The following is an 11,008-nucleotide window of genomic DNA, read 5'->3' as shown; positions in this document are numbered from 1 at the left end:
ATGTAGTCTATCTCACATTTTACCACCTCCTTCTTGTGGTGGTTTAGTCGGTAGGGCTGTTGCTTTATCGGTCTCACGCCCTCAAGGATACCGTTGTGCTTTAAGACAGACGTCAGACCTGGCGCATCACTGAAAATAGACTTTTGCATTATTAAATCTAATAATGATTTATGTTGGTCCACATGCACATGAGTCAACTTGGTAGGTAGATTCAGCAAAATCTTGGAATTCGATGCCACTTGCTTACCAACGTCCTCCATCACATCTTTATCTTATTCCCCTGAGTCCACCATCGTCACTGGGCGAATGTCCTTGGTACAGTTTCACCATATTAACGGGAACTAACATCTGCTTCTTTTTTCTGTCTTATGCGCTAAGGTTATAGTTAATACCTTTAATATTTTTGAGAACAGAATAGGGAGCCGGTCGGCCGAAATAGGGAATAGGGAATTTTGAGAATATTTTGAGAATTTTTTGAAATAGGGAATTTTGAGAATAGGGAGCCGGTCGGCCGAGCGGACAGCACGCTGGACTTGTGATCCTGCGGTCCTGGGTTCGATCCCAGGCGCCGGCGAGAAACAATGGGCAGAGTTTCTTTCACCCTATGCCCCTGTTACCTAGCAGTAAAATAGGTACCTGGGTGTTAGCCAGCTGTCACGGGCTGCTTCCTAGGGGTGGAGGTCTGGTCGAGGACCGGGCCGCGGGGACACTAAAAGCCCCGAAATCATCTCAAGATAACCTCAAGATAACATGGTAAAGACTAATAAATTTGATGGTCAAGCTTCCTGTTAGCATTGGAGAATACACCAGTACTAGGTCTTCTAGCTAAATTTCCCTGGGGGTCGCTTTGTTTACGTATCTCTTCTTTGCTGTTACCTGAGAACGTAACAGGTTCTCTTTTGCTAGTTACCATGAAGCAAACAACCTGCCGTTGTGCATAGATAACCAGTCCAGCACATCCAGGTTCCTCTCTTTGTCCGCCCACTGGTCCTTGATAACCTTCAGTGGTCCTCGCACCGTGTAACCAAACACCATCTCGAATGGAGATAGGCCCAGTGACTCATTAGGTACTGATCTAATTTTAAAGAGGAGGTAAATACAGAAGACACAGAAAAAACTCTGTCTAGGCGATGAAAAATTTTCACAATCCCGTAATGTCCGGTAAATAGTCCATCATGAGCTGTTTCCAACAGATTGGTCCTGAACACTGAGGGCACGACTACTGGCGTACCTACCTCTGGAGTCTGGGTTGTTCTTTGTTGATACCTCCGGCACAGTGTCTTATCCCGCCAGAAGTAATGGTCACCTGTCTTCGAACCGGACTCTATGGTGTCTGCGAGTGCTTGCACCTGGGTGTCCTTCTCTTGCTCTGCAATCAAGATGGCTCTTTTCCAGTTCTTTGGTTCTGGAATTGAGTCTAGAGAGGTAGACGGGGTACTGTCGGCGACTTGTGGGGTAGGTGTAGGGTTAATAAATTCTCTACAAAACAAAAGTATCCCCATCCATTTCGGTTAAAAAATGGAATTTATAGAAATATTTTTTCGATGGACGAGAAAACTAGGCAGTTATGCAGAATCGTAAGAAAAAACAGCGACGAGTTATCTCTAATCTAAAGCGCGAAAGTGTTAAACAGAACATTTAATCCTGAATGAGACTTTACCTGTGATCTGCTTTAAACTACTGGCCTTATCACGTCTTCTAAAGGATCCACAACAACTATGGGATGGTAACTTTCCAAACCCAAAGATAAGTCATTGGCCAGTATTACCTCTATCCGATCTACAGCAAGATGGTCTACACCTGAAAATGTACACCCGACAATAAAATATGTTGATTCCAAGTGAACCTCTAATAAGGGGACAACATACAAAGTCGAGGGAAACCAACCTAAAATAACACTTTTCTTTCCGTTAATAAGAACTTCCTTGGGTAACGAGCTATTCAAAATCAGAGATGGGCTGCTCCACTATCTCTGAGAATTACTATTGATCTGCCACACTGTTCACTCAATTGATACCCTTTCAAAGTGTATGGATCAAACAATCCTGGTTTCTCCCTCCTATCAGTCCATAGGGAGCGGGTTTCCACTGGTGGTGTCACACAACTCACCAGTATAACCTCCCTATGTGGGTCGATACCTGCCCGGCTTTTACACTTAGCAGACACGTATTCTTTCTTCCCGCATGTCTAACACACCATCTCTCCTTGGACTTCTTCGTCTTAGACTACCTGGGGTTTTCTTCACGGCACCATGGGGAGATGGTTCTCTCCTCCTGTTTATACTTGGTAAAAGGTTCTGAGTAGGTCTTTGAAACATATCTTGTAGAGGGCCTATGGGTTAAAATATATTCTTCAACCATGGTGGCTGTAGTATCCAATGTCTTTAGTTGTGGTTCCTCCAAGTACGTTTTCAGATCACCTAATAAACACTAATTGAAATCTTTTAACACGATAAGTTGTTCCAGCTGCTCTCTAGTCTCAACTTTCCGAGACGCCCACCATTTGTCAAATAACCGTTCTTTAATACAAGTAAACTCTTTAAAAGTGCTGTTTTCTTAAAGTTACGAAACTTCTGACGATATGCCTCCGGCACCAACTGGTAAGCCATATCACCACCTTCTTGGACTCTTGGTTCAACCTTGACGCCGAGCGGACGTCTGGATACCTCCTCCGCCTGGGAGCCGCCGGATCACGTTCAGTTTTCGAGTTTTGGCTTTGCTACTGCCGTTTGGCATCCTTCTTCAACGGTCCGACTGTACGGCGCCTGGCGCACATATCGCCTTGGGTCACGGGATTGTTGATATATCTTTTTTTGGCGTGTTGTGGCTGGTTCTCCCGGCGGTGTGACGGTGTTTGGGGGCCGGCTTGGCCGAGAGGTGCCGGGGGTTGGCAGGTTTTGGTGGGTTCCTGGTGTGCCTTCAGTCGTGGTGGGTGGCCGGCTTCTGCTCTGCCAGAGGACACTGGATGACTTTTTGCGTTTTAGTTGGGGGGCAGAGTTTTGGTTTTGCTACCTGGTGTTCTCTGTGTGGAGCGGGGCCGGTGCTTGTCACCCTGAGGGACTCCTGGGACTCCCCAATCATTTGCCCGTCTGTGCGTTTATTTGCCGTATGGCCTATTAGTTTCTAGGGATTGGCGTCACTCGTTTTGCGTTTTGGCTTGGCGTTTCACCTTTCCTGGCTTCGTGATTCACCCTTAACGGGTACGCCGGGGCGCATCCGATCCCACGATCGTCGTCGCCCCTAAATCAACAACAACAACCACCTTCTTGACAGCGTCATAGTCACTTGAGTTGCATACAGAAAGTGTGGAGTACGCTATTGGAACCTTCCCAGTCAGAATTGATTTAATAGGATAAAAACCCACACTTGTGTACTTGTGAAATTTATGTAAAAAAAATTAAACAAAGTCTTTCGTACTCTCTTGAGTGTTTTATTAAGGTCTGAATATGTGATTAGGACGAGACTTGCATATCAATGTCTAACCGGATTAGACGTTAAGATGCAAGTCTCGTCCTAATCCCATTCTCAGACTTTGAGAAAACACTCAGGAGAGTGTAAAAGACTTGGTGTAAATTCTTGACAGAAATTTCACAAATACACAACTGTGGATTTTTATCCTGTTACAATGTCTGTGAGAAGACATTACCATTTCTGATTGAATCATAATAGCCCAATTGTCTCTCGGTCAGTCCAATGAGGCAGATACTTTCTCGAAGGTAGCTAAGAACTCTGACATTGAATTTAGGCACCATTTTTATATTCCGCACTGGGTAGAAACTGCTAGATTACCTTCTAACACTTAATCTTAGCACTTACAATTCATATTGCCTTTCTTGCTCCTTTTCTTGCCTTTCTTTCTTCTCCCTTTCTCTCCTTTTATTTCCCTCTCCTTTTCTTCTCTTTCTAGTTATAATTTGTTCAACTCTATTTCATGTTTTATTTTTTTCTCTCTTTTTTCTTCTCTTTAAAGCTCCAACTTTTTTCCATTCGATTTCACATTTTATTTCTAATTCTCGTAGTTTCATTGTCAATATGCTCACATTTAGTTCACTTGGGTTTCTCTCACCATCACTTTCCTGGTCTTCCTTGTCAGTGGAAGCCATGACACATGCTACTTTGCTACAGACTACACTTTCCTGTTTGCTGTCTGGTTTCATATGTTTGTTAACTTTCGATAGGATCTCAACTCATGAATCACTTTCTTTCACTTTTAATTCTAGGTAGATGCTTATCAACACTAGCTCTGATTAGGTGTCAGTCTTTCACCAGGGAACAGAAAATGGGGTCGGGTGCACTCAACAAATGGCGTTGACATTATCACATCACTAAAACTAATGCATGTATTAAAATATGGCTAAACAGAATTTGTAGAGCTAGTAACTGTTGGTATAATATGTAGGATTCAAGAGAATTGGTTAAAAACTGAACCCTCCAGTAAATTTTGTATGTGGTAAAAATGCATTTCGAGATATGTAGGGAAGAAAATGGCGCCGCTTGCCGCGTCAACAACTTGCCTTGCGTGGAGTAAACACGCTTTATTTTTCGTTATTTATTATCACTGTAGCACGTGTAGCCAGTGCAGCATTCTCTTATTGTATTATCTGAGCCTTCCTCTACATAAGTCTACAACATTGTCGAGATAAATATATGCCTTCGTAGTTAACTAGCAAGATAACATGGCCAGAGGATCTCTATCATTGCCAGGGACCCGTAATATGGCAAGAGCCACAGCACAACCTTTCTCCTTCGGCATCTCATTCAGTACTGAGATCTGGCAAGACCCAGCTGCATTGTTCTCGCTAGTCCCTGGGTACAGATGCTATTGACCACCAGATTATTATCTATTGAAACAAAGATCTAATTTTTACCACCCCAAAATATATTTATAACAAATTACGTACTATAGAACACATGACCTGGGACACGCGTCCTCTTTGTGACCAGGGAGGGGGGGTTAATTACCCATAATTTCATTATTATTTTTTCAAAATAACATAGGATTTTTACCAAAGTAATGCCACAGGCTAGAGCTCTCTCCACATATTTTTCACAAATATTTGATTTTTGTCAATATTTTACGGGTTCTGGGCCCCTACACATTGTATAGTTGTACTAATTAAAAATATATATATATTGAGACGGTGTCTCACCCTACACCTTTCTTATTCCAGCGTAAAGAGTCATATGACTGCAACCGTACGTTCTCTGATGCTCAGGGAACGTTTCGGTATTTATAAAGGTATTCAAAGTTATCGTGTGGGAGATGAATTTCTTGATTTAGTTTTGGTACTACAGGTGGCTTACACCCTTTAATATTGCAAGATGGCGCCGAGGCAAGGAACTTCCCGCCGAATGAGCCAAGCACCAGCCAGGATCCTTGGCTGGCGCTTGATTGGCCAGGTAAGGTCACGTGACGGGATTGACCAGTGCAGCGGCGCCCCTGGGTGGTGTGACGTCACAGGGCGGAGGACTCCAGGCGGCCCAGTGCCCTACGTGCGTAGTGTGTCACCGCATGCCACTGAGTGAGGATACGCTCAAGTGAGCTCTCAGTTTGGAGGTTAGGAAGTCCCAGCCAGTGGACCCAAGCGGTCGTATCGTTACTACAGACGTTGAGAAAGATTAGTTGACTCCTGGGGAGTACATGGAAACAAGGCTTAGTTGGTGTTAGAGCGCCAAGAGCTCCTTTGCTGATAATCTACGACAAGGAGGACGTTAGCGCTGGGAGGATCGTGCATGACACCCTGTGGGCCGCATTCTGACACACCAAACGAGCTGCTGTGACCGGGTCAAGCACACTAGAAGATTGAGAAAGGGACACTGAACAAGACTGCAAGTTTGTTTACAGTTCCACTGTGGGAGAAGGGAGACATGTGCAGGGACCTGCCTTCAGTGCTAAGGAGGAGGAAGACCTGCCTTTCGGGAGTGAGCACTGAGAGGACGCGCAACTACGCGCAAGGTCATCTAAGGACCTTGTGTGTATTGGACCTTGATCAACGGAGGACCGACCACCGGGACAGAGGACCTCAACGATCATCGCCAGAGGATATGTCGACTTTGTAGCAGAGAGAATTAAGGTAGATAAATTCCCTCCCATTACTTCTTGATCTAGGTGAGCTAGAGTATTATTTATGCTGTGATCATTACCTTCATTATTATTATTATTAGTGTGGTAGGATTAGGCTATGTGCCAGGATATACATATATACATGTGCTAACTTATGTATATATCCTGTTTATGTGTTATATATGTTTTGTGGCAACGAGAGGAGGGGGCTGATTTCAAGAGACCAGGTGTGAAGCATTTAAACAGTCCAGCTGACCGTGATGCCAGAGATGGAGTGAGGAGTGTTGCCATCGTCTGACAGTTCTACATATTATTTACTTTGTGAATCCAATGTAGTTTTCTCTAGTAAACTTATCATTGTTATTACGATTGTGTTTGAGTGAGCATTCCATTTCTAGGGCGAGTTGAGTAAGTTATTTAATATGGCACAGCATTATATCTTGCACTGAGTCCTTGGCTTATGATAATTAATAAGACCACTGAGAAGTGTTGTTGGGACGTGACTCCAAGTACCCAGCTGGCGACCTTGATTACTGGTGAGTGGGCAAGATTCACTTGTGTATTTCCCAGTGTTACGGCGGGCAAGTTCAGCCGGGAGTGACAGATGTAAGGCTGGATTTCCCCACTGGCTATAGGTGCAAGGCCGTGACACGGGTCGTGTCTCAGCCCCTGGTAGACTGTAGGGGCTCCCAGGATGACCAGTGGCGCCCAGGTACAGAAGAGCGAAGACCCGCGGGATACCCAAAACCATAACAATATATATGTCATACCTAGTAGCCAGAACGCACTTCTCGGCCAACTGTGCAAAGCCCGATTTGCCTAATAGGCCGAGTGATTTTCTTTATTTTCAATCAATTGTTTCCAATTGGTTAATTTTAAATAGTATTCTTATATTATATTAAGAATATGAATTATTTAATTGGTTATGTTAGTTTAGGTTAGGATAAGATAGGTTAGGTAGGGTTGGTTAGGTTCAGTCATATATCTACGTTAGTTTTAACTAAAATTTAAACAAATTAACTCAAACATACTGAAATGGATAGATTTATCATTTCATAAGAAAAAAATAGAAACATATTGAAATTCAGGAAAACTTGCCTTATTATGCAAATCGGATCTTGCATAGTAGGCCAAGAACTGGGTTCTGGCTACTATATACAACATATATATATATATATATATATATATATATATATATATATATATATATATATATATATATATATATATATATATATATATATATATATATATATATATATATATATATGTCGTAGCTAGTAGCCAGAACGCACTTCTCAGCCTACTATGCAAGGCCCGATTTGCCTAATAAGCCAAGTTTTCCTGAATTAATATATTTTCTTTAATTTTTTCCTTATGAAATGATAAAGCTACCCATTTCATTATGTATGAGGTCAATTTTTTTTTATTGGAGTTAAAATTAACGTAGATATATGACCGAACCTAACCAACCCTACCTAACCTAACCTATCTCTATAGGTTAGGTTAGGATAGGTAACCGAAAAAGTTACGTTAGGTTAGGTAGGTTAGGTAGTCGAAAAACAATTAATTCATGAAAACTTGGCTTATTAGCCAAATCGGGCCTTGCATAGTAGGCTGAGAAGTGCGTTCTGGCTACTAGGTACGACATATATATATATATATATATATATATATATATATATATATATATATATATATATATATATATATATATATATATATATATATATTGGTGTATACTGGCAGCAGGTTTTCTTTCAAACATGTTTCATTGAATATGACCGCATATTCTGTATTTATTATTTTCTGGTTTAGGGCTTTTATCCCTCTAACTATTTTCTTAGCATCAGGGCTTAATTGAAATAGGAGTTCTCCAAAACTCATTTTCGTACTTTTAAGGTGAAGAAAAGAAGTGATTTACTATAGAGTGTATTACACTTATTTGTATAATTTGCACGACGTTTCGAACCGCCATGGTTCATTCTCAAGTGAACAGATCTTACAATACTAGTTGATTTTATACCCGCATTAGGTCAGGTGATAATACAATGAAGGTGAAAACATGGGGGGATACATAAGGGATAAACATAGGGGCTGCAGAAGGCTTATTGGCCCATACGAGGCATCTCCTATCCTATCGGCGGTGGGGTGGCTCAAATAGCTTCGGCTATCACCTCATTATGTCCGGTCGTGATGGTCAAGTGGATTAAGGCGTCTTGTACATACCAGTTGCGTTGCTCCTGGGAGTATGGGTTCGAGTCACTTCTGGGGTGTGAGTTTTCAGTTGCATATTGTCCTGGGGACCATTCAGGCTTGTTCGCATTTGTGTTCCTCACGTGTGCCCCAAAGAATGAGGTGATTTGGTAAAATGCTATGCCCAAGATTACTATCCGAGTGCCGGCGGTGGGGTGGCTCAAATAGCTTCGGCTATCACCTCATTATGTCCGGTCGTGATGGTCAAGTGGATTAAGGCGTCTTGTACATACCAGTTGCGTTGCTCCTGGGAGTATGGGTTCGAGTCACTTCAGGGGTGTGAGTTTTCAGTTGCATATTGTCCTGGGGACCATTCAGGCTTGTTCGCATTTGTGTTCCTCACGTGTGCCCCAAAGAATGAGGTGATTTGGTAAAATGCTATGCCCAAGATTACTATCCGAGTGCCGGCGGTGGGGTGGCTCAAATAGCTTCGGCTATCACCTCATTATGTCCGGTCGTGATGGTCAAGTGGATTAAGGCGTCTTGTACATACCAGTTGCGTTGCTCCTGGGAGTATGGGTTCGAGTCACTTCTGGGGTGTGAGTTTTCAGTTGCATATTGTCCTGGGGACCATTCAGGCTTGTTCGCATTTGTGTTCCCCACGTGTGCCCCAAAGAATGAGGTGATTTGGTAAAATGCTATGCCCAAGATTACTATCCGAGTGCCGGCGGTGGGGTGGCTCAAATAGCTTCGGATATCACCTCATTATGTCCGGTCGTGATGGTCAAGTGGATTAAGGCGTCTTGTACATACCAGTTGCGTTGCTCCTGGGAGTATGGGTTCGAGTCACTTCTGGGGTGTGAGTTTTCAGTTGCATATTGTCCTGGGGACCATTCAGGCTTGTTCGCATTTGTGTTCCTCACGTGTGCCCCAAAGAATGAGGTGATTTGGTAAAATGCTATGCCCAAGATTACTATCCGAGTGCCGGCGGTGGGGTGGCTCAAATAGCTTCGGCTATCACCTCATTATGTCCGGTCGTGATGGTCAAGTGGATTAAGGCGTCTTGTACATACCAGTTGCGTTGCTCCTGGGAGTATGGGTTCGAGTCACTTCTGGGGTGTGAGTTTTCAGTTGCATATTGTCCTGGGGACCATTCAGGCTTGTTCGCATTTGTGTTCCTCACGTGTGCCCCAAAGAATGAGGTGATTTGGTAAAATGCTATGCCCAAGATTACTATCCGAGTGCCGGCGGTGGGGTGGCTCAAATAGCTTCGGCTATCACCTCATTATGTCCAGTCGTGATGGTCAAGTGGATTAAGGCGTCTTGTACATACCAGTTGCGTTGCTCCTGGGAGTATGGGTTCGAGTCACTTCTGGGGTGTGAGTTTTCAGTTATATATATATATATATATATATATATATATATATATATATATATATATATATATATATATATATATATGTCGTACCTAGTAGCCAGAACGCACTTCTCAGCCTACTATGCAAGGCCCGATTTGCCTAATAAGCCAAGTTTTCATGAATTAATTGTTTTTCGACTACCTAACCTACCTAACCTAACCTAACCTAACTTTTACGGCTACCCAACCTAACCTAACCTATAAAGATAGGTTAGGTTAGGTTAGGTAGGGTTGGTTAGGTTCGGTCATATATCTACATTAATTTAAACTCCAATAAAAAAAATGACCTCATACATAATGAAATGGGTAGCTTTATCATTTCATAAGAAAAAAATAGAGAAAATATATTAATTCAGGAAAACTTGGCTTATTAGGCAAATCGGGCCTTGCATAGTAGGCTGAGAAGTGCGTTCTGGCTACTAGGTACGACATATATATATATATATATATATATATATATATATATATATATATATATATATATATATATATATATATATATATATATATATATATGAAAATGAAAACTCACACCCCAGAAGTGACTCGAACCCATACTCCCAGGAGCAACGCAACTGGTAACTACAGGGGCGCCTTAATCCACTTGACCATCACGGCCATCAAAAGGAAGTGATAGCTGAGGCTATTTGAGCCACTTCCCCGACGGCAACTCGGATGGAAATCTTGGGCATAGCATTTCACCAAATCACCTCATTCATTGGGGCACACGTGAGGAACACAAATGCGAACAAGCCTGAATGGTCCCCAAAGTTCCATCCGAGTTGCCGTCGGGGAAGTGGCTCAAATAGCCTCGGCTATCACTTCCTTTTGACGGCCGTGATGGTCAAGTGGATTAAGGCGCCCTGTAGTTACCAGTTGCGTTGCTCCTGGGAGTATGGGTTCGAGTCACTTCTGGGGTGTGAGTTTTCATTCGCATATAGTCCTGGGGACCATTCAGGCTTGTTCGCATTTGTGTTCCTCACGTGTGCCCCAAAGAATGAGGTGATTTGGTGAAATGCTATGCCCAAGATTACCATCCGAGTTGCCGTCGGGGAAGTGGCTCAAATAGCCTCAGCTATCACTTCCTTTTGATGGCCGTGATGGTCAAGTGGATTAAGGCGCCCCTGTAGTTACCAGTTGCGTTGCCCCTGGGAGTGTGGGTTCGAGTCACTTCTGGGGTGTGAGTTTTCATTCGCATATAGTCCTGGGGACCATTCAGGCTTGTTCGCATATATATATATATGCGAACAAGCCTGAATGGTCCCCAGGACTATATGCGAATGAAAACTCACACCCCAGAAGTGACTCGAACCCACACTCCCAGGGGCAACG

Source organism: Procambarus clarkii, chromosome 78 (assembly GCF_040958095.1).
Source record: "Procambarus clarkii isolate CNS0578487 chromosome 78, FALCON_Pclarkii_2.0, whole genome shotgun sequence".
NCBI classification, from domain to species: domain Eukaryota; kingdom Metazoa; phylum Arthropoda; class Malacostraca; order Decapoda; family Cambaridae; genus Procambarus; species Procambarus clarkii.
This window is presented reverse-complemented; position numbering follows the sequence as displayed.